The sequence below is a fragment of the Hyperolius riggenbachi genome, chromosome 3, assembly GCF_040937935.1.
Source record: "Hyperolius riggenbachi isolate aHypRig1 chromosome 3, aHypRig1.pri, whole genome shotgun sequence".
NCBI classification, from domain to species: domain Eukaryota; kingdom Metazoa; phylum Chordata; class Amphibia; order Anura; family Hyperoliidae; genus Hyperolius; species Hyperolius riggenbachi.
The window spans coordinates 235,686,565-235,708,002 of NC_090648.1; the positions used below are offsets into that span (position 1 = coordinate 235,686,565).

A 21,438-nucleotide genomic window follows, 5' to 3' on the forward strand; every position below is an offset into this window, starting at 1 on the left:
GGCTCGGTCCTAATGAGCCTTCCATCTCCTCTCCCGGTGCCCTCGGTGCCGCGCTGGCTCCCCCGTTCGCGTCCGCAGGAACTTCTGAGGTCTTCGGGAGCACTCGGGCTTCCGAAGACGGGCTGCTCCATACTACGCACGCCCGAGTGCGTCATAGAGGGCGCTCACGCATGCGTAGTATGGAGCGGCCCGTCTTTGGGAGCCCGAGTGCTCCCGAAGGCTTCCGAAAGCTCCCTTCGGCATGCCGAAGTGGCAGTATTTGACCGAACTGGTCGAATACTGCCACGGGGGATCCTGCGCGGGACCGGGAGAGGAGAGGGAAGGCTCATTAGGACCGAGCCTTCCCTCTCCTTAGGGGAGTATCCGACTTTTTTATTTTTAAAATGGTAAACACTCACTTTAAAGCACTATTCTCCCCTAGTATCATTAAGTGACAGCAGCACAGAACTTACAACTCCTGTTGAAAGATGGCCACCATGTGCCACACTTTTAAGCAATGTAAAGTATGGAAATAAAAAGGAAAGCAGCTTTGACTAGATTGCTACACTCTTACCTTTCCCAAAGGTTCCAATGACCGGAAGTGGCAGCACTGACATTCAGGAATTTGGCATCGCACAACTCTGTCCATCGCTTTGCTTTCACTGCAACACATGGGTGAGAGGAAAGCTTCAGGTTAAAGAAGAGAACTGGAAACCATCAGAATCCTGAGAGAGGGGAGTATCATGTTAATCTCAGTACAGTTTTAATTTGTGCCTGGAAATCTGGTTAAAAATTAAAGTTACTTTTAAGGAGATAATGGCAGTGTTAGGGATGGTACACATTACTAAAGTGTTCTGGGATGTGGTGGCCCATCAGGGCCATATCTGATGACAATGTGGCAGGTAGAGTACAGCTGCCATAATGCATCACCAATCTGGAGTCCTGGATCAGCCTAGTAAGAGTACAGAAAGGCTGGCACACAATGCTAGCTGGGGCACTGAGTCTGGGAACTGCAGTGTGCTCCAGCATGCAGATTTTCAATTACACTGTAGAAGAGATGTGCACCAGGGTCTCATACAGAGAGACATTCAATTGGGAGTGACAGATAGCCTAACAGTCCTTTTACACGAGAATCCCCGCTGCCTCAGAGACCGAATCGGGTTTTATCCCGCAAAAGTCTGTTAGGCCATCTGTTACTGCCCTACATGCCAGATAGGGCTGCTGCTTGAACTGCATCATCCTGCAGTTCAGACTGCAAGGAGGAAGGCACAGACTGGACCAGTTTAAGAATATTCCTGTAGCAATGACAGTCTTTGGTGTAGGAAGTTGCCAATGTCTGGACTCCTATGTATGTAACTGAAGTAAAATAAAAAAAAACAAAAATATACCTCTGTAGTGGGAAGCCCCTGGATATTTCCAGGGCAGGTTCTGCACTTCTGGCTTCCTAAAGCAGACTTGTGAGAATGCCCCTCCCCCCTCCTTATCTAGCTATGCATACACAGTCATTAGAACAATGGGAAAGAGCACACACATTTATTTTCTACGGACCCTGCAGACAAGCCTCTGGTCTTCATCATACTGTGTACATTCGCCAGTTTGCCCACCCTCTAATTGCTCTGTAACTGCTGCCACTTGAAGCAAGTGGTTCACATTTCTTTATACGAGAACCGGCCCTGGATACTCCAGGGACTTCCCTGTTCCTCTTACAACCTCACCTTTCCAGCAGTGCAGTGTTCTCCCCAGAATTTTTTTCCAGCTGGGTGACATAAAATAGTAGCCGGTTGGCATGAAAAAGTAGGCGGGTAGGGCAATATGAGAAAATGCTGGGCTGGTGCTTCTGTGCGCAACATGTTTGACACGACCTTATCAAATGTATTGCTTGTGGCGGAGCTTCCATCTGAGTACAAGCGTCTCTATACTGGGCATGGTCAAGTAAGGTCCATTTATGGCTATTTGAATGAAGCCATTTGTACACTGCTTTTCCCTCCATGCACGAGTGCTTCATTCTACTGGGCAAGTGCAGACCTTACTAACGCATGCCCAGTATTGAGAAGCTCATACTAAAATGGAAGCTACCAGCTAGAAATTGTCCTAGGTAGCAGTGGTGGCTTCAAGGAGGATATGGTAGTCGTCTGGACCATCCAGAGGCTTGCCACTACTAAGGTAAGCATTTGATTTTTTAATATTTTTTCCTCACAGGTTTGCTTTAGGCTGGTTTCACACCAGGACGTTGCGTTTTAGGGGACGTTATGGTCGCATAACGTGCCCCTAACGCAACGCCTGGTGCTCCCTGCTTTGGACGTCAGAGTGAGACGCGTTGTGCAGCTCACTCTGGCGTCCGTGATGCCGTGATGCGTACTCTTGTGCGCATGCGGCATCACGTGGTCCCGCCGGCCAATCGCTGCACAGAGCGGCCGCTCCAGGAAGTAAACACTGCACGTCACTGAGTGCAGTGAATATTAATTAGCCATGTGCCTGGCCGCTCTCCGCTGCTCCCCAACGTTACTGAGCATGTGCAAGCAGTCTAACGCGGCTCTGCCGCTTAGAAAGTACTGCATGCAGTACGTTGTCTGGTGGCGCAGCGTTACTATGTAACGCAACGTGGGCACTGTGAACAGCCCATTGATTTTTCATTGCTCTGCGGTGGGGTGCGTTACAGGCTGCTCTAACGTGCGCCTGTAATGTCCCACTGTGAAACCAGCCTTAAAGGTGATTTTACATAATCTAATCAAGGCGCTTATATTCTCTGCAACTGAGTGCCAGCATAGATGTGGGAAAACATCAGCGTCTACAGTGATGCTTATTATAGAGCAGGATTCCATTACTTATCAGGAAGCAATTTTAAAGCTTTTACATACAAAAACGAAAAGTACAGCTGAGCGTTAATGAGTAAACTGAGATATCTAGCGAAAAGGGTTTTTTTGGTGGGTTTGTTTTGCTTCAGAACCATTATAGTAAAATTTGAAACGTATTTCAAGATTTTCTTGCTGCCCGTGTTACCACTGTGGTGTCTTCTTCCTCACATCCTGCTGTCTGTGACTCAGGTGATCTGGATAGAAATGAACAGAATCTTCTTGTGGGCAGACAGAGGCTTTCTTAGAGCCTTTTTCTATGTGGGGAGGCATTTATTAAGCAAGGTTTCAATAGAATAAACAAAACATATGGGTTATGCTTTGGGAAATAAGTATACACGAACGTTATTGCATAGTATTCATAAATACATAAACAATACATCTGATTAAGACACACATACTGTATAAAAAAAAGGTGATGACATCAGAAACCTTTGGGGCAAGAAGCACATACAAAATCCTGATAAGTTAAGCCACATAAACACATGTAGCCACATAACCTGTAGTCCGAATACCAAGTAGAAAATGCTTAGTAATGTTTAAAGCAACCTCTTCTATAAAATTGTCAATTTAGGTCTAGGATATAAAGGGAAGGTTCAGGGAGGGTGGGTAAAAAATCAAAATCAATTTCCACTTACCTGGGGCTTCCTCCAGCCCGTGGCAGGCAGGAGGTGCCCTCGCCGCCGCTCCGCAGGCTCCCGGTGGTCTCCGGTGGCGCGCCCGACCTGGCCAGGCCGGCTGCCAGGTCGGGCTCTTCTGCGCTCCAAGGCCCGGAACTTCTGCGTCCCACGCCGGCGCTCTGACGTCATCGGACGTCCTCCGGGCTCTACTGCGCAGGCGCAGAACTACTGCGCATGCGCAGTAGAGCCCGGAGGACGTCCGATGACGTCAGAGCGCCGGCGTGGGACGCAGAAGTTCCGGGCCTTGGAGCGCAGAAGAGCCCGACCTGGCAGCCGGCCTGGCCAGGTCGGACGCGCCACCGGAGTCCACCGGGAGCCTGCGGAGCGGCGGCGAGGGCACCTCCTGCCTGCCACGGGCTGGAGGAAGCCCCAGGTAAGTGGAAATTGATTTTGATTTTTTACCCACCCTCCCTGAACCTTTCCTGCATGCAACAGTTCAAGTAAGCGTTCCAGGTTGTGAAGAGTGTTAAAGTGAACCAGAGACGAAGCACCCTTATGTATTTTACCATATATATCAGTGGGAACATTAGAGAAAACACCTACCCTGCTCTCTGTTTCATTCTTTACTGCTCAGCCTGCTTGTTAACAGCCCTGATAAAATACCTGACTGTGCATTCAGTCTGGCTTTGCTCAGGAATGTTTATAGCGGAGTCATAACAGAGCCAGAATGGGGCAGGCTTGGGCTTGAAAAGACATCAGAGAAGACAGACTCCGATATAAAGATTCCTGAATGCTCAGTCAGGGATTTTATCAGGGCTGATAAGAAGCAAGCTGAACAGTAAAGAATGAAAGTGAGCAGGGTAGGTGTTTTCTCTAATGTTCCCACTAATATTAATATATATATATATATATATATATATATATATATATATATATATATATATATATATATATATATATATATATATATATATATGGTAAAATACATGAGGGTGCTTCATCTCTGGTTCCCTTTAAGTCAGAGTATCCAACATATACATACCGTAAGCATCAGCCTGAACATTTTTGTCAAACCAAGAATCCACCATATGCACAAGTATCAGCGTAAACGTTTCTGCAAATCCATGATGGATTTTCCTACATGTAAAACGGAGGCAGCTTCTGATATAGAATCAAATCCACAATAGTTGCATTTAATAGTCTTCAGATAGACTAAGTCAATATTTTATTGCTGCCTGTATCCCCACTGTGGTGTTTTTCTCTCACATCCTTTTAGGATATGAAATGTCACCTCACTTCCTGTTTTTGGTGACACCCAGGACATAGGCAAAAGGCCATGGGAAGCCTATTGGACTGAAACCCCAGGTATGAGGAGAGAGGAGTTAAAATGTTTTCTTGCACCACCAAGGTGAACAATAGACTTGAAATTACGCTTTAAAGGTTAATTATGGTAATACCAACTTTAAAACAAGCAGGTGTTGATAAAAGAAAGTACAGGCTCATTTCCCCAGTGGCAGAGAAAGGTGCCAGCAAAAGGATGGCAAAGATGCAGGAGTGCATGCAAAGAGAACACAGCAAAAAAACATGGCGTTTGTAGTCCCAATACTGTTTAAGGGGTGGGGTGGGGTGAAGTTTATTGCTGTTGTGCTGCACATCACTACTGCAGTGTAAACAGGGCCATTTTCTATGTGTGGGGGTTTCAACGGGCTAGTAAAGAGCTTATCTAGTACTAATTAAGTTACCAAGTTTTTCTGTCACTTTCCAATGGTTTTATTTACACAGCTGAAACTTATGAATCAGGTATATCCCATAAAAATTTTTTTTATTTATTTCACAGTTCCTTGTTGTGTTGCAGAACTCACAAATATCGCTTCATATGTTTTTTTTTTTTTCATACAGGAGTCAGGAAATATAAATCACTTGTATTTGCACTTTGCCAGCAGCCAAGCAGCCAGCATAAGGGCCCTTTTCCACTAGAGTGATTGTGATTGCTGAATCGCAAAATCGCAAATCGCTAGTGATTTTTAAATCGCTAGGGTTGTTACTTTATCATAGAAATCACGAGAAGTATTTTCCACTACAGTGATTCGATTTGGAAATCGCTAATCGCAAATCGCAATCGCTTGCTGGAGCGATTTTTACAATGATAATGCAATGCAAATGAAAATCGCAAATCGCAATCGCATAATAGAATTAATGAAAAATCACAATCGCAATCGCTGGCGTTTGTGATTTGTGATTGCTAGTGGAAAAGGGCCCTTAGAAACAATATGGGATGTTTGTTAGGCTCAATCACACACTAGTCAGGTGTTTACATCACTCGGCTCTAAATTTCCACTCATGTAATTGATAAGGTCACTACCTAAAGGCTTTTGGAAACCCCCGCCTGATGTGTCAGAATGGAACTTACCACTGTCACTATCAGGATGCCTGGCAGATCATGCCATTCCAGAAAATACTTGTTTAACACCTACTAACTGCTACGCATGCAAAATTACAAAAAGCCCTATTAGTATTGCTAATGCTGGGCATAGACGGATCGTTTTATATTATCAATCGAGCCGCTGATAGTTCGATTGATAATATTCAACCTGTCTGATCACCTCGGCGGGTCGATACTGCGCTCGATCCCCACAGGCGGACAAGGAAGCGCCTGCAGGGACGAGCGGTGATCGATCCGCACGCACGAGCCGGCGCATAAACGAACCGCCTATGCCCATCATAACAGCCAATAAAAATAAACCTTTCAAATGCATTAGCATCATTACAAAAACACAGACGTAAAGTACAGTTCCTGCTTGAACACAGACAAAAACTATTATACTTCAAGTGGAGTGGTAGTCACTGGCACTCACTCTAGAATGACCATACTAGGGCTGCATGATTTTAGGGAAAAATCGAAATTGCGATTTTTCTCTCAGAAATTGCAATCTCGATTTTTCCCCGATTTTTTTTAAATTCCTGCCTTTCGCACTTTGGGCGGGGGGGGGGGGGGGGAGGGGGGCATTGGCTCACGGTCTGCACTGCCTGGTCCGCTGTCTGTACCATCTTGCTTCTGGCCCCGCTGTGCGCGGATTGGCCAGAAGCAGTGAATATGTATAAGTGTTAATGACGGGGGGCGGATCCACTAGAGCGAGCGGCCGGGCACATCATACAGCATTACCTATCACTGGCTAGCGATGGAATGACGGCAGCGGTAGGCGGAGCTGTATGCTCTGTACATCTCCACCTACCGCTGCCGTCATTCCATCGCTAGCCAGTGATAGGTAATGCTGTATGATGTGCCCGGCCGCTCGCTCTAGTGGATCTGCCCCCCACTCATTACCCCTTATATATATTCACTGCTCACGGTCCGCACTGCCCGTTCCGCTGTCTGTAACATCTTGCTTCTGGCCCCGCTGTGCGCGGATTGGCCAGAAGCAGTGAATATGTATAGGTCTATCGGCCTGTTTCCACTAAACACTATTTGTCCGATGCAGATTTTTCCATAGGCATTCACTGAAGTCAGTGTTTCTGCATCCAATCTGCGTGTAGTGGAAACAGGCCCTTACATATGAAAAGTGCATCAGATTGTGTGCATTGGGAACAGGGCTTAAAATCTGCATACTTATGTTGGATCAATCATTAAGACAGTGTTAAACTCTGGGTTCTAAAAAATTTGAGTTAATTCATCTTCACCATACGCTTGCAGAGACTGCTAACCTGTCTTTAGGACACAATGGCTACAATTCCCAAAGGGTTGTTCGATTAAAAAAAATAAAAATCAGGTAGGTAAAACTCTGCATTCCGTATTTTAAATGTGCAATAGAAATTTACAAAAAAACATGGCTTCAATTCCGAAAGACCTGTTTGGTAAACAGTAGTACAGCTGTGGAGTAGCTCTGTTCTGTTATGGTGAGGTTTTCCCACTTTTGTGCAGTGACAGCATTACAATAGTAAGAGGCATCCTCGGCATCCCTTTAGATCTACATGTCCCCTTCTAGTCCTTTTGAATCTCTCTATCAGTCTTTATTAACATTTTATATAATGGCCAGAGTTTAGATAAACTTTCAATAAACATAAAACTCAGCATGCTTGGTTAATTTCACTAATTGCTTCTCCGCATCTTCAAACAGGAGTCTAAAGGGTTAATCTCTTCTGTGCTGGCACACTTCTCTGCTGCCTTTGGGGGTGGGGAACATGTCCCTGCTGATAGTATATCTGAACCAATGTAGGAAGTAGCAGGAGGGGGAGGGTCTTCCTATTGGCTCTCTGCTTCAATCTGTAGTGTTATCGCATGCTGATAGCAACTTTCCGACAGATCAGCACCGGTCTTAAATAGCGAACATCTTACTTGGCTTTACCGCAACCTCTATTCTTTGTGAATTGATATTTCTTGAGGTATTTTCGGTAATTTACCTCACTGCTCGATAATTTCAGCTTGCCATGCAGTTACAGCCTTAATGAATTAATATTTCACTAAATGTTTGGTAAAACCAGCAGTATTCTGCATTCCCGCATGCGGTAATGCTTTATGAATCGAAGCCAAAGCCTAAATAAACTGATCAGCCAAAACATAAACAAAACAAACAGGTGAAATTAAGCCCGGTTCACATTAGCGTTCCCTGTCCGGATCCGGACCGTATACTGTACAAACGGAACGTCCGTTCCGCATAGCAATGCAAAGGCTATGCGGACGTTCACACGCGTCCGTTCCGTACAGTATGGAGCCGGACCGGATCCGGACACTTTTCCAACATGCGCTATTTTTTGGTCCGGCTCATCCGGCCAAGAACCTGACTGCACCATCCGGATAAAGAAAACCAATGGGAAACGGAAGCACAGAACACACTGGAGACAACACGGGACGTTTAACCCCACTTCCTATGAGGATTTATAGCGGACATTTCGGATGGGGACACATGGGCCCAGCATATCTGGAGTGGAGCAGCAGTGACACACGTGCTGGAGCTGTCTTGGCAGTATGTCGGAGGTGGAGGGGAGGCCTACAGCGGAGGACCTGATTCTACAGGTGCACCAGGTGCACCTTCTGCAGACCCCAACAAATTTTAAGGTATTTTGATGTTGTCCCCCCCCCCCCCCCCCCCCCCCCACGGATCCGGATGGCAGCCTGAAGCAGTCCTGATGCAAACAGACCGGATCGGAACCGTACGGTTCCAATCCGGATCAGGTCCTGATACGATCCGGATCCGGTCCGTTTGCATGCCAAAACGCAAGTGTGAACGGGGCCTAAGTTACATTGGTTATCGTGTTACAATTGCAGCTGTCAAGGAATGGGACATATTAGACAGCAAGTAAACAAGTGTAAGTGTCTTGACAGTGATATGCTGGAAGCAGAAGAATTGAGAAGTGAAAGGATCTGAGTGACTGACAGGGGTCAAACTGTGATGGATCCATGACTGGGTCAGAGCATCTTCAAAACAGCAGGTTCTATGGAGTGTTCCTGGTATGCAGTAGTTAGGACCTACTAAAACAGTCCAGGTAGGAACAACAAATCTCACTGATATGCTTGACTGTGTTCACGAATCCCACTAAAGATTTACTATAGAACTGTGCAAAGTGCTGAAAAACTTAAAGCTGATCATGAGAGGAAGTGTCAAACACACAGTGAATGTGCTACATGTGGGGATGTGCGGCTACAAACCAGAGTGCCCATGCTGATACCTCTTCAGTGCCAAATGTCAAAACTGAATCAAGGAGCAATGGAATAAAGTAAGCCTGCTTTGATGAATCAAGCTTTATTTTGTGACTGTTACTTTGACATGCACCTCCTAAAGAATGTTGGAGACCAAGTACAAATCTTCATAGCAATTGTATAGCTTGATGGCAGATGACTGAAGGAAACCACTGTTATTACAACTGTAATATGCAAGTAATGCTAATAATTTATTGCTGGACTAGCTGACCTAAGCCCGTTTGAAAACGGGCTCTAGGTCTGTCACCAACGCATGCTTCCGCCCGATGCGTGCGCGCGCACCAGCTCCCACCCGCTCGGCCGCCGCACCCGCCCAACTGCTGTCAGTGCTTGACATGCGCAGTAGCGCAAAAGCACTGACACAGGGACAGACGCAGGGACACTTGTACTTTATACATGTAGATATGAGCTGGTTAGAGTGGCCTGTTAAATATTGCAGCATCTGCGACAAGCTTTGAGTAACACTGGCAGGACATCACCGTTGTTGTTGAACAGTGTTGTGGAAGGAATGAGTACAGAAAATGTCACAGTGAAGCTAATTAATAATGTCAGCCACGCATATGGACTGTATATCCTGGATACATAAGAGTCCGCTTAGGAGCATGAAACATTTGTGCTGAGGCCAGCAATGCAACTGACTTGAGCACATATAAGGAATACAGAGCTGGAACTTTATCTCCATTGCGCAGTGACACTGCAGGAGTGTCTGTCTACAGCTGACGCATGGTGTAGAGCTAGAAATCTGTTTGCATGCTACATAGACTCTTGTGCTTATTGGTTTTATACAACAGGGAGGCTATACCAATGACTGGGTTATCTTATCGTATGTACTAAAGTAGGAATCCATGCTGGTTCCAGTAAATCTACGGCCATCTGATAAACCATATTGGTTGAATGTTTAATAAGCATATGCACATTGATCCCATATTGTGTTACTTCCATAGCATATAGGTTTTACATGTTATGATTTAATCAGGACTGTGGGGTTGGTACAAAAATCATCCCACTCTGACTCCTAAGTTTATGAAACCACCAACTCCGACTCGAGGTATCCAAAATTTGCTCCTCAACTGCGACTCCACAGTCCTGGATATAATTGTTATGTTTAACAGTAGTCCCGGGACGTTTATTTGAGCAGATTGTGTGAAAAGTATTGTACTATATTATGCACGACTGGAGATTGTGCTAAGTTATTAGCATTATTTTCATATTACAGTTATGAGTATTTTTATTATCTAATAGTTTATACCTGTGCAAAAGCACAGACTAGAGGCCTGCATCGGGTCGGGAACCCACGGGTTACCCAAAATGCAGGTCAGGTTCGGGTACCCGTTTTGATTTTAATCGGGTTGCAGGTCGGGTGCGGGTAGTAGGCCTGCGGTTGCGGGTCGGGTACCAGATTCACCAGAAAGCAGGTTGTGGGTCTAAAAAATTTACATAATATTAGGCAGGTACTGTTAACCCTTTCCAATCCTGTGTCAGACTTTGGTGCTGAACTGGAAAGTGTCAATGTCGGACAATGTGCGACATAGCCTGACACAAACAAAATAGCAGCCGTTAGGGCCCAGTTACTGTATTTAGTCCTGCACGGCGTCAGTACCTTTAGATAAAAGTCCAAGTGTCAGACTAACTACAACACTTTGATCCCCCACTGTGCCACATAAAATCAATATTACGTGGGCGCATTTGGGCTTCGGCACAATACTGCACCCTGTATTTATGCTGGGGGAGGAGCTACAGCGCATGCAAGCTGGCAGTGTGGTTAAAACATAATTTCCTCCTTGTCTGCTGGACATTAAATTTACACAGCAATTCAATAATACAGGATCTTCTAAAAAAAAATTAGCATATTGTGATAAAGTTCATTATTTTCTGTAATGTACTATAAACATTAGACTTTCATATATTTTAGATTCAAATACACACAACTGAAGTCGCAAGACCCAACACTCTGGATGAGCTTAAAGAGACTCCGTAACAAAAATTGCATCCTGTTTTTTATCATCCTACAAGTTCAAAAAGCTATTCTAATGTGTTCTGGCATACTGCAGCACGTTCTACTATCACCATCTCTGTAATAAATCAACTTGTCTCTCTCTTGTCAGACTTGTCAGCCTGTGTCTGGAAGGCTGCCAAGTTCTTCAGTGTTGTGGTTCTGCTATGAACTCCCCCTTCCAGGCCCCTGTATGCACACTGCCTGTGTGTTATTTAGGATTAGAGCAGCTTCTCTCTTATCTTTTACAAGCTGGATAAATCGTCCTCTGGGCTGGCTGGGCTTTCACATACTGAAGAATTACAGACAAGGGCAAAGCTGTTTGCAGGAAGAAACAAGCAGCCTGAAACTTCAGTGCATGAGAACAGGGGGAAAGAAACACACAAATGATCTCTTGAGATTCAAAAGGAAGGCTGTATACAGCCTGCTTGTGTATGGATGTATTTTCTATGTGTGGACATACTGTATATCAACCTACTTCCTGTTTTGGTGGCCATTTTGTTTGTTTATAAACAAACTTTTTAAAACTGTTTTTAACCACTTTTAATGCGGCGAGGAGCGGCGAAATTGTGACAGAGGGGAATAGGAGATGTCCCCTAATGCACTGGTATGTTTACTTTTGTGCGATTTTAACAATACAGATTCTCTTTAAGGTCGCTATCGAAGCATCCTGGGCCTCCATAACACCTGAGCAGTGCCACAGGCTGATTGCCTCCATGCCACGCCGCACTGAAGCAGTCATTTCTGTAAAAGGATTCCCAACTAAGTATTGAGTGCATAACTGAACATAATTATTTGAAGGTTGACTATTTTTGTTTTAAAAACACTTTTCTTTTATTGGTCAGATGAAATATGCTAATTTTTTGAGATAGGAAATTTGGGTTTTCATGAGCTGTATGGCAAAATCATCAATATTAAAACAATAAAAGGCTTGAACTACTTCAGTTGTGTGTATTTGAATCTAAAATATATAATGTTTAGCAGTACATTACAGAAAATAATGAACTTTATCACAATATGCTAATTTTTTGAGAAGGACCTGTACATAAAGGTTTACAAGTAACCCCTGAACATTACTGTAAAAAAATTTTTTTAGAAGATCCTGTATAACAATATTCAATCCCCAATGCAGCTACCGCTATTTGCCTTAATAGAAGGGGTGACAGAGTACAACCTTTACATGTTGGATTACCTGCTGTCACCCTTCCACAGGCAGTTCCTCAATCCCCCATATATGGCCCTACTTAGCAGAGCAGTCAGAGGACTTGGAAAGACATCATAATGATATAGCTCCTTACTCCGTACAACATAAATCAGTAATAATAATATCCTCATTTATAGTTCTTTGTCTGTAGTACTTCAACAAAGTCATAAAATTAGCACGCAGCTAGGCAAGTTTCTTTCTTAAAAAGTGAAAAAAATAATGGACTATTCATGCTCACACAGCATGTTTTGTCTCCAGGTGACTGGATTAGAGATGGTCACGTACGCTTTTGGAAGTGTCCCAAGAAAAATAAAAAATACTACTTTCGTTTGCAATGTGATGCTAAAGCTTGCCCCAAACACTGGTCAATGAGTCCAACCAGAACATACCCAGAATGGGGTGAAGCCATACTTGACTTACCAGGAAGTTCAACATTAACGTCCAGGTCAGGAGTTCTCAATCTATGCTGTGTTCCATGAAGAAAAGTATATATCCACATCAAAAATTAGAAATCTGCTTTTAACAGTGATAAAAAAAAAAATGATCTAAAGTAACAACAGTCTTCTTAGCAGCAGGAACTCATTACAGTCATTGTTTCGTTTTCTGACCTGGGCGATCAAACTGGTCATTAGAAGTGGAATTGAAACTGAACTCTGGATAAAAAAGCACATTTCCTCAGAAGAAATCTTACAGGAGGGCCTAAGCACAGCAAGCTGGCAAAAAACTATCTTTAGAAAAGCTTCTAAAGATAGGTTTTTTTTATGCTTTATTAGGGATTGGCAAGGTTCTCTGTACAACATTACAATTCCCTAAAAGATCATAAATCCAAAGGCCAGTAAAGAATGGATTATCCGGACTTCCCTGAGGACAATAATGTATCACAAAAACAAGTCTCTTACTGGAACAGAGGTACATTTTTTGAGGAACTTGAAAGTCTAGACCGTCTTTCCACTGTGTATATTTAGAAATTTCACGGAAAACTCTTAGCTTACTGAACTGTATGCTTGTTTTAGCTGCACCTATCACTTCCTTGGGGGTTCAGTTTATGTGATAAAAAGTCTTCTCACCGGTAAGAATTACAGAGTTGTATACCACATGCCCAACAAACACATTACTAAAAAACTCACTTATTATACAGTCATATAGAATTCTCATTTTCCACAACACTTTCCAGAGTACAAGGTCACATCACCAACTGTTCCTCACAGAATCTTACAATCTAATCTCTATTATAATCTAATATCCATATCATAGCCCAAGGCCAATTTTAGTGGGGGAACCAACTGACCTATCGGTATGTTTTTGGGATCATTCATCTCATAAAAGTAAGTCTCACCTCAAGTCTGAATGCTCTGAGCTGAGGGCATTTCAATATGTCAATAGGTTTCAAAGCAAAACAGTAGAGTGGTGTACCGTATTAGCCATCAGTAAAAGCAGGGAGGGGTGTGTGTGTGTGTGTGTGTGTGTGTGTGTGTGTGTGTGTGTGTGTGTGTGTGTGTGTGTGTGTGTGTGTGTGTGTGTGTGTGTGTGTGTGTGTGTGTGTGTGTGTGTGTGTGTGTGTGTGTGTGTGTGTGTGTGTGTGTGTGTGTGTGTGTGTGTGTGTGTGTGTGTGTGTGTGTGTGTGTGTGTGTGTGTGTGTGTGTGTGTGTGTTTTTTCTGATAAGGCTTATTATAAGCCGAAAGCTTACTGTTTATTCATCTCTAAGTTAGCCAAAAAATTGTATCATACAGATTCAAAACTCCTTGCTTTTAAAGCAAAAACAGGAAATTTTTCTGTCTTGCACAAAGCAGAACTGCAGTTACACTGATGTAGCTGAGGTGAACTCAGACACTGAAATTGGTTATGAAGTCACTTGCATTCATATTCCCTGCCCTAGAAGTGGCCATCCAGAAAGTCAATAAGAAAAAAACATTCTGTATGACTCACTGCTCTGATGATGCCATAGCTCTCTCACTCTTCTTAGCTGAATCTAATATACCAACAAACTAGGGCTTTTACCTTCATAAAAGGCCTAGAATTTATATATAACAGGGCTGTGGAGTCTGTCTAAAAAGCCACCGACTCCGACTCCTCAGTTTAGGATTCCACCGACTCTGACTCCTCGACTCCGACTCCTCTAATTTGCATATTACAATTTTGTTGATTAAAAGTATGTAACGTGAAATTCGTCTCTTAACTGCCAACGCTTAGGAATTTTACAAGACAACTGAAGTGAGAAGGATATGTAGACTACTATATTTATTCCCTTTAGACTAAAACTAGTCCTTGGTAAGAGTACTTGTAAAAGGTACAAACCGGAACAAAGAACATCTATCAGTCCCTAGGCAATGTAAGTGTGGGTACATGTAAGAATGATGTGCAGGTACTCTGCAGGGGAATAAGGAGATTGTAAACAGACAACACCTCTGTGTTCAATGTGCACAACATTCTCAGTGGATTCCCTGCAGCTCTGTGGGGAGTGCATATGTAGAGTATAGTACTACTGTGTAACAAAGTAAACCTGAGACAGATGAAATTAAAGTTTTATACATACCTGGGGCTTCCTCCAGCCCCCTTCAGGCTAATCAGTCCCTCGCTGTCCTCCTCCGCCACCTGGATCTTCTGCTTTGAGTCCAGGTCACAATCAATGTAGAGAACACCCCAATAGCATCAACCCCCAAAGCTCGTTGCCTAGGGGTAACTCTGGACTCTGAGCTCTCCTTTAAACCACATATTAACACTTTAACTACCTCCTGCTACTTCCATCTCAAAAACATTTCCAGAATCCGTCCCTTCCTTTCACAAGAAGCAACTAAAATGCTTGTGCATGCCCTAATCATCTCCCGTCTTGACTACTGCAACACCCTACTCTGTGGTCTACCAAAAAGCAGACTGGCACCTCTCCAATCCCTACTAAACTCTGCAGCCCGTCTCATCCACCTCTCTTCTAGATCCTCTGAGGCAGCCCCTCTCTGCCAATCCCTCCACTGGTTACCAGTTGCCCAAAGGATCCAGTTTAAACTTCTCACACTTGCATACAAAGCTCTACACAAGCTGTCGCCTCCATACATTTCCTCTTTAATCTCCAGATACCTCCCCGCTCGGACCCTCCGTTCCTCACAGGAGACCCTTTTGTCCTCCAGCCTAGTCACCTCCTCTCACTCTCGCATCCAAGACTTCTCACGGGCGGTCCCTCTCCTTTGGAACTCTCTCCCTCAGCCGGTTCGTCATGCCACGAGTCTGGAAACCTTCAAACGTACTCTGAAAACACACCTGTTCAGAAAAGCCTATAATTTGCTATAGGCAGCACTGAAGGCACACTGGCTCACCCACTAATCCTGGTGTTTCCTTCCCCTTTGTTTCCTCCCCACTACCCTCTAGATTGTAAGCTCGCAAGGGCAGGGACCTCCTCCTAGTGTTTCTCATACTGCTGTAATTTTAACATATGTATATGTACCAACTACATATCAACTATGTATGTATCTGTATTTATTCTATTCAATGTCATGACTGTACAGTGTCTTGTATTTCTTATGTATATTTGTTCCCCATTATTTGTTTGTACAATGTACAGCGCTACGGAAGATGTTGGCGCTATATAAATAAAAAAATAATAATAATAATAATAATAAAAAGGTACTTGAGCCAGTCGGGCGTAGTGCGCATGCACACACTCCGCCGCCAGGAGCATACTACACCTGTGCAGCACTATTGCGCAGGTGCAGAATGTTCCTGGCTGTGGGAGCGGCATGCGGCCGGACAGCGCTGACTGGCTGAATTACCAGGACTCATAGCAGAAGATCCAGGTGGTGGTGGAGGACAGCGAGGGGGGGGCTGGAGGAAGCCCCAGGTATGTATAAAACTTTACTTTTCATCCGTCTCAGGTACCCTTTAATTTGTAGTCACTAAACCAAATTTTAACAACATATCAAATTATTTGATTTCATCAGCAAAGGGGGTGCATACATTTGCATAAATCAGAATCAATGCAGAATTATTTCCATCTCACTGACCATCTCTATTAGTGACACAGCTACACATCAGGCTTTATTTTTACAGCATAGATGTTATTTAGTATATATAAGAGATTCCTGTGTACACATCATATATACAGTCACAATCAGATGTGTATATCTGACCTTAAAAATACGGGGACTGCTTTATTGAAGCAGCACAAGTAACTAATTTTGATTGGTTTATTTCATTTTTGTGGACTAAACACAGCTATTACTGTATATATACATTATTTTTAATGACCATTATCTGAGAAATAGAACATTTTATCATATTTTCTATTTTAATTACAGTTACAAATTCATTAGGAGTCGGAGTCAGAGTCGGTGCATTTTTTCCCGACTCCGACTCCAGGCACCCAAAATTGCCTGACTCCACAGCCCTGATATATAATCTGCATTTTTTTTAGATTTGACAAACGGTTAACAAAGCTATGAAGGTATCCATTAATGTAGGTCTCTTATCCCGAAACTAAGTAGAAAATTGCTATAGATCACTGCCTTATTACAGCACAAGACAGTACGTAAATAACGTCTGTTAAAATATTAGGCTCCTGTTTCTTAGAACTACTTTGCCTATTCACCACTTCCAGCAAAATGGACACATAAACTTCCTATCTGTGCACCTTTAGTACAACTAGGACATTTATAAAAGTCCTGCTATTCCGCTAAAGCACGGGTGCACATTTGAACCCTTCAGCCCATGCTATGAAGTGGTTAGAACTCACCTGAGTAAATCTGTAGAGGCCATACCACCTGATTCTGGCAAGTAACAGACCTTATTCATGTCTTACTGAGACAGGAATACAAATTGGTGAAAACAATACAGCCTTCATGCAGCACCTGGTGGAGACAGCTATAATAGATGATGCAGCTCTGATGACACATGCAGGCCACTTTGACACACGAAACTGGAGTGCTACATATTTGTGAAATGGACTGTATGATTGTGCTCTTAGGAGATGCACAAAAAAGACCAATGACTGGCATTCTAAAATGACACAGACTACGCACCATGTGATTTCAGACGTCAGATTGTTTTATTTAAAGTCTTCCTGTGCTGAGAGAACCATGGAAGCCTTCACCCCAGCATTAACTCTTCCTAAATTCTATCTGGCTAGAATACTTCTTGACTCACGTCACTGGGAACATGTAAACAAAGAGATATTATAGCTTTCCTGATCTGCATATTCTTCCACATACCGTGACTCTAAACATTATAGCCATAGGATAAGCTTTTCAGAAATCTAACATTTCCGGGAGGGAAACTTCTATATATCGATCATAAATCGAATTGTAATGGAGTTCACATATAAATCTGTGAAAAAAAAACAAAAAACAAAAAAACTTGTTTTTCCTGAGGAAAAGAAAGCGCAGAAGAGAAGAGAGAAAATGGAATAGGAGATGAGAGGTATAGGAAGATTGAAGAGGAAATTAGAAAGTACAATACGGTAGTGTGGAGGAGAATAAAGAAAGTAACAGGATAGGGGGAAAAGAGCAGACAGGACAGGAGTAGAAAATAGAGATTAAGAAGGAGAAGAAAGTAGGCGTCATGGGATGAGGACCACACAAATGGAAGGATAAGAAAGAGAACACAACAAGAATGAGAAAATAAAACAAGACTAAAGGAGAAGAGAAATTTGGAGCCAATATGAGAGGGTAGAAGATGGATACAAGAAAAGTGACGCGACAGGAGGAAAGACAGTACATGACAGGATGGAGAAGGAAAGAGCACAGGATAGGAGAAAGATAATGGAAAGAGATAATCAGAAGCATCCAAAGTTGATGTCCTTTTGAAAGTACTTCTTCTGTGAATACAATACTGATCAACTGGCTATAATCCTTTCTAATACAGATCAGGTACATAGACACTTCTGTGATGCTCCTTATTGTCTCAGAAGGTTTTATAACCAGATTATCTGCATTATGGGCAGATAGCTAGCACTTTCATGAGATCAACAATAGCTGCTCCCATAGTTCTCTTGTGACAGGTGTATTTAAAAAAAGAAAGTGGGAGGATGAGGGAAAGAGAGAGTAGATGAGAGGAGAACCATGGAGAGGATAAAAGAGGAAGCAGCGAGAGCTAGGAGATAAAATAATGAAAATGGAAGTAAAAAGTAGGAAAGTCAAAGAGGATCTCCAGCCATAGAAATAGGGCAGTACTGCTTTCTGTATAGACTAACTACATAGCCTGTACCACAGATGTTGCTAGCTACAGATTTGACACTTACCTGGGGCTTCCTCCCGCCCCATAAACACGTCCTCTAGCAGTCTGCCGTTCAGTCGCAATCAACTTGCTCAGTCACATCAGTCCGGATCTACTGCGCATGCGACCCAGACTGGACCCGACCGGGCAAGTTACCGAGGCTGATTGCGGCTGAATGGCAGACCGGAGGAGGACAGCGAGGGACTCAGACGTGTTTATGAGGCGGGAGGAAGCCCCAGGTAAGTATCAAATCTTTAGCTAGTGAAGTCTATGGTTTACGTTAAAAATTCATTGTGTTATTTCCTGATAGTTTGACTCACAAACTGCTTTATAAGTGTTCTCACTCCTCCTGTATGGCACGGATTATTCATGGTTTATCCTCTTTTTAGAGTAAAGGTATGTGTAGATGTGAAATATGAATGCCACCTTGAGTAATGATCACTGTATAGACATGCTACGTTGCTACAGCCAAGCACCTTTTTATGTTCTATGAATAGGGGAAAGGGATGAGACGCAGACTACAGATTAGAACTTGCAGTGGAAAGAACAATTAATTGTGCTCATTCATCGTGCGGTGATCCATCTTGACCACTGTTCTCCCCAGGCTCTTTTAGCCGGGGGCTCCACCCAGCTAGTTTTGGTGAGCACCCGGCTGTCATCAGCTCACCTCCTCCTCTGCTGTAAGCAGAGAAGCGCCAGCCCTGCATTCTGTCATCTCGCCCCACCCGGCTACTTTTTCATGCCACCCGGCTGGAAAAAATTTCTGGGGAGTACACTGTTGACCAATGGCTTAATAAGGTTGTTGCAGAACTTTCACATGAGATGATCATGAATGATTATCGCTAATGAGGCATCAATAATGAAAATATAACATGTGCACATAGCTCAAATCACAGAACTGGTTTTCTAAACAACCCTCTGAGCACCACTGTGTCTAAGCTGTTCTCTTTATTCCTTATCACTTGTGAGTGATAAAACCTCAAACATCTACTCATGTATTACAGTAGAATGCCTTTACTGTAAACTCCAAGGAACCAGGCCAAGTAGTTTACAATATCAGGATTTGTCATACATTGTATACTCATAGAGATGCTGGGTCGGGACTTGGGGACAGAATTTACAGTAGCCAGAGGTTTACTATATCAGCGTTTACTACAACAAGATTATACTGTATGAAACAGCGTGTATGATTGCAAAACAAATAAAAAATGGGGAAAGGAAAGAGAGGTAGGTGGAGAAAAGGGAAGGCTCATGATACTCCCAGACTGAATCCACATGAATTTCAATTAAAGGACCACTCCAGCGAAAAAAGTAAGAAGTTGAAATCTGACAGGTTTTAGATTAGTCAATTTCCTCATGGGTGATTCTTAGGGATTTCTTTGTTTTCAAAAGCATTTCCTGAATAGCAGGTGCTAAGTCTAACTGCCAAAATAGTGTGCAAGTGAATAGGGAGACTGGCTGGTATCTTACTATCTTGGCAGTTAAATGCCCTTCAGGTAATGCTTTTGAAAACAAATACCCCCCCCCCCCCCCATGAGGAGATGCACAAGTCAAAAACCTGTCTGTTCTGCCAGATTTCAACTGCTTACATTTTTCGTTGGAGTGGTCCTTTATCTTTCGCCGAGATCATACCTACTGTCATTTTAAGCAACAGGAAACATTTACAGATGGCCAACAAGATGCAAATGATTGTAGCTAGATTTAAAATTCCTGCAAATACAGTATGCAGCTTGTAACTGGGCCAATAAAGTGTATTCTAGTTTATTACCACTGACTCATTTCCAAGTTACATAATATGCATGAAATCTGCATTATCTATATTCCATTGGCCACCTATGACCGCATTCGATTTTTTTTTTTTTAATCTTGAATATGCACCATTTATGTTATATAGAGGGGAGAGAAACTAAAGTAGAAGAACTGAAACAGTCTGTAAACTCAAAGAAAAAGGAAGGGGGAGAATAGAGGAGCTGAGATGAAAAAAAGGTTGTTTGAGAAGAAGAGAGGGGGGGGGGGGGGGGGGTTGAAGAGTGGAAAACAATCCAGGATAGAGTATACGCATCACAAAAATAAAAATAGGTACTCTTTACTAATCCACACAGAATACATTAGGAATTCTTCACATTATGAAATCCATGGGCAGTAAAATGCTGGGTTGTTTGCCAAATGATGATTTTCTATACTGCAAAAGTACATACGCAATCATTTCAACGTGCGTCACTGTGATTAGCCCAATGTACGTGGGCAGCAGTGAGGAGATGCCAGGCCACAGGGATGACATAAGATGTGGCTAGAAAGGATGTACAGCAGCTGTACATGAGGAAACATGCAGACACACCCCCTAAATGCAGCACACAAAGTCCATGTTGGAGGAGGAGTGTCATCGCTGCGAAGTGTGCTGCGTCCAGCATCCAGCTTCTCCCACAGTCCGGACATTACTACGCAATGTGGATGTGACATCTGCGGAGTCATCGCCAGGCAGAGGAGTGGCGGGCTGGTTACATCACAGCGCTGGCTACATGCATACATGCGTGTGTGTTTACATAAGGGCACTAATCGCCAGCCGGGCACACAACAACACGGGCTCTATGAGAAAGGAGGGGCGCGAGGGGAAGACCGAGCTCGTCAGCTCCTCCTCTCTGTTTACAGCAGCTCTGAATTTTATCTGCGCAACATGAGCTGGAATGCGGACATTGAGAAAAGAGAAGTGATCACAACAAACAGTGTCAGCAGCATGCAGCACTCCGGAGCACCACATCCTGCGCAGACACACGTCCTCCCCTATATATGCATGCATGGAGACACACAACTTCCCTATACACCATACACAGAGACACAGAACAGCCTCCCCCATGCCCACATGGAGACACAAATCATCCCTTATACGTCACACATA

The 21,438-nt window shown here is 43.5% G+C and overlaps 1 protein-coding gene across 7 annotated transcripts in view; it reads right to left on the reverse strand.

Moving 5' to 3' along the window:
* The window catches only part of LOC137563493 (testis-specific gene 13 protein-like), a 235,827-nt gene that overhangs the window by 206,151 nt on the left and 8,238 nt on the right, over positions 1–21,438 (reverse strand). For 5 of the 7 annotated variants that reach the window (XM_068276007.1, XM_068276005.1, XM_068276003.1 and 2 more), the window contains exon 2: positions 554–641. The exons of 1 other annotated variant lie outside the window; for it this stretch is intronic. The gene's annotated coding sequence lies outside the window, so the exon portion shown is untranslated. Of the gene's footprint in view, positions 1–553; positions 642–20,880; positions 21,249–21,438 lie in introns of those variants that run through there. One more of the 7 variants, XM_068276006.1, reaches the window with a different exon arrangement.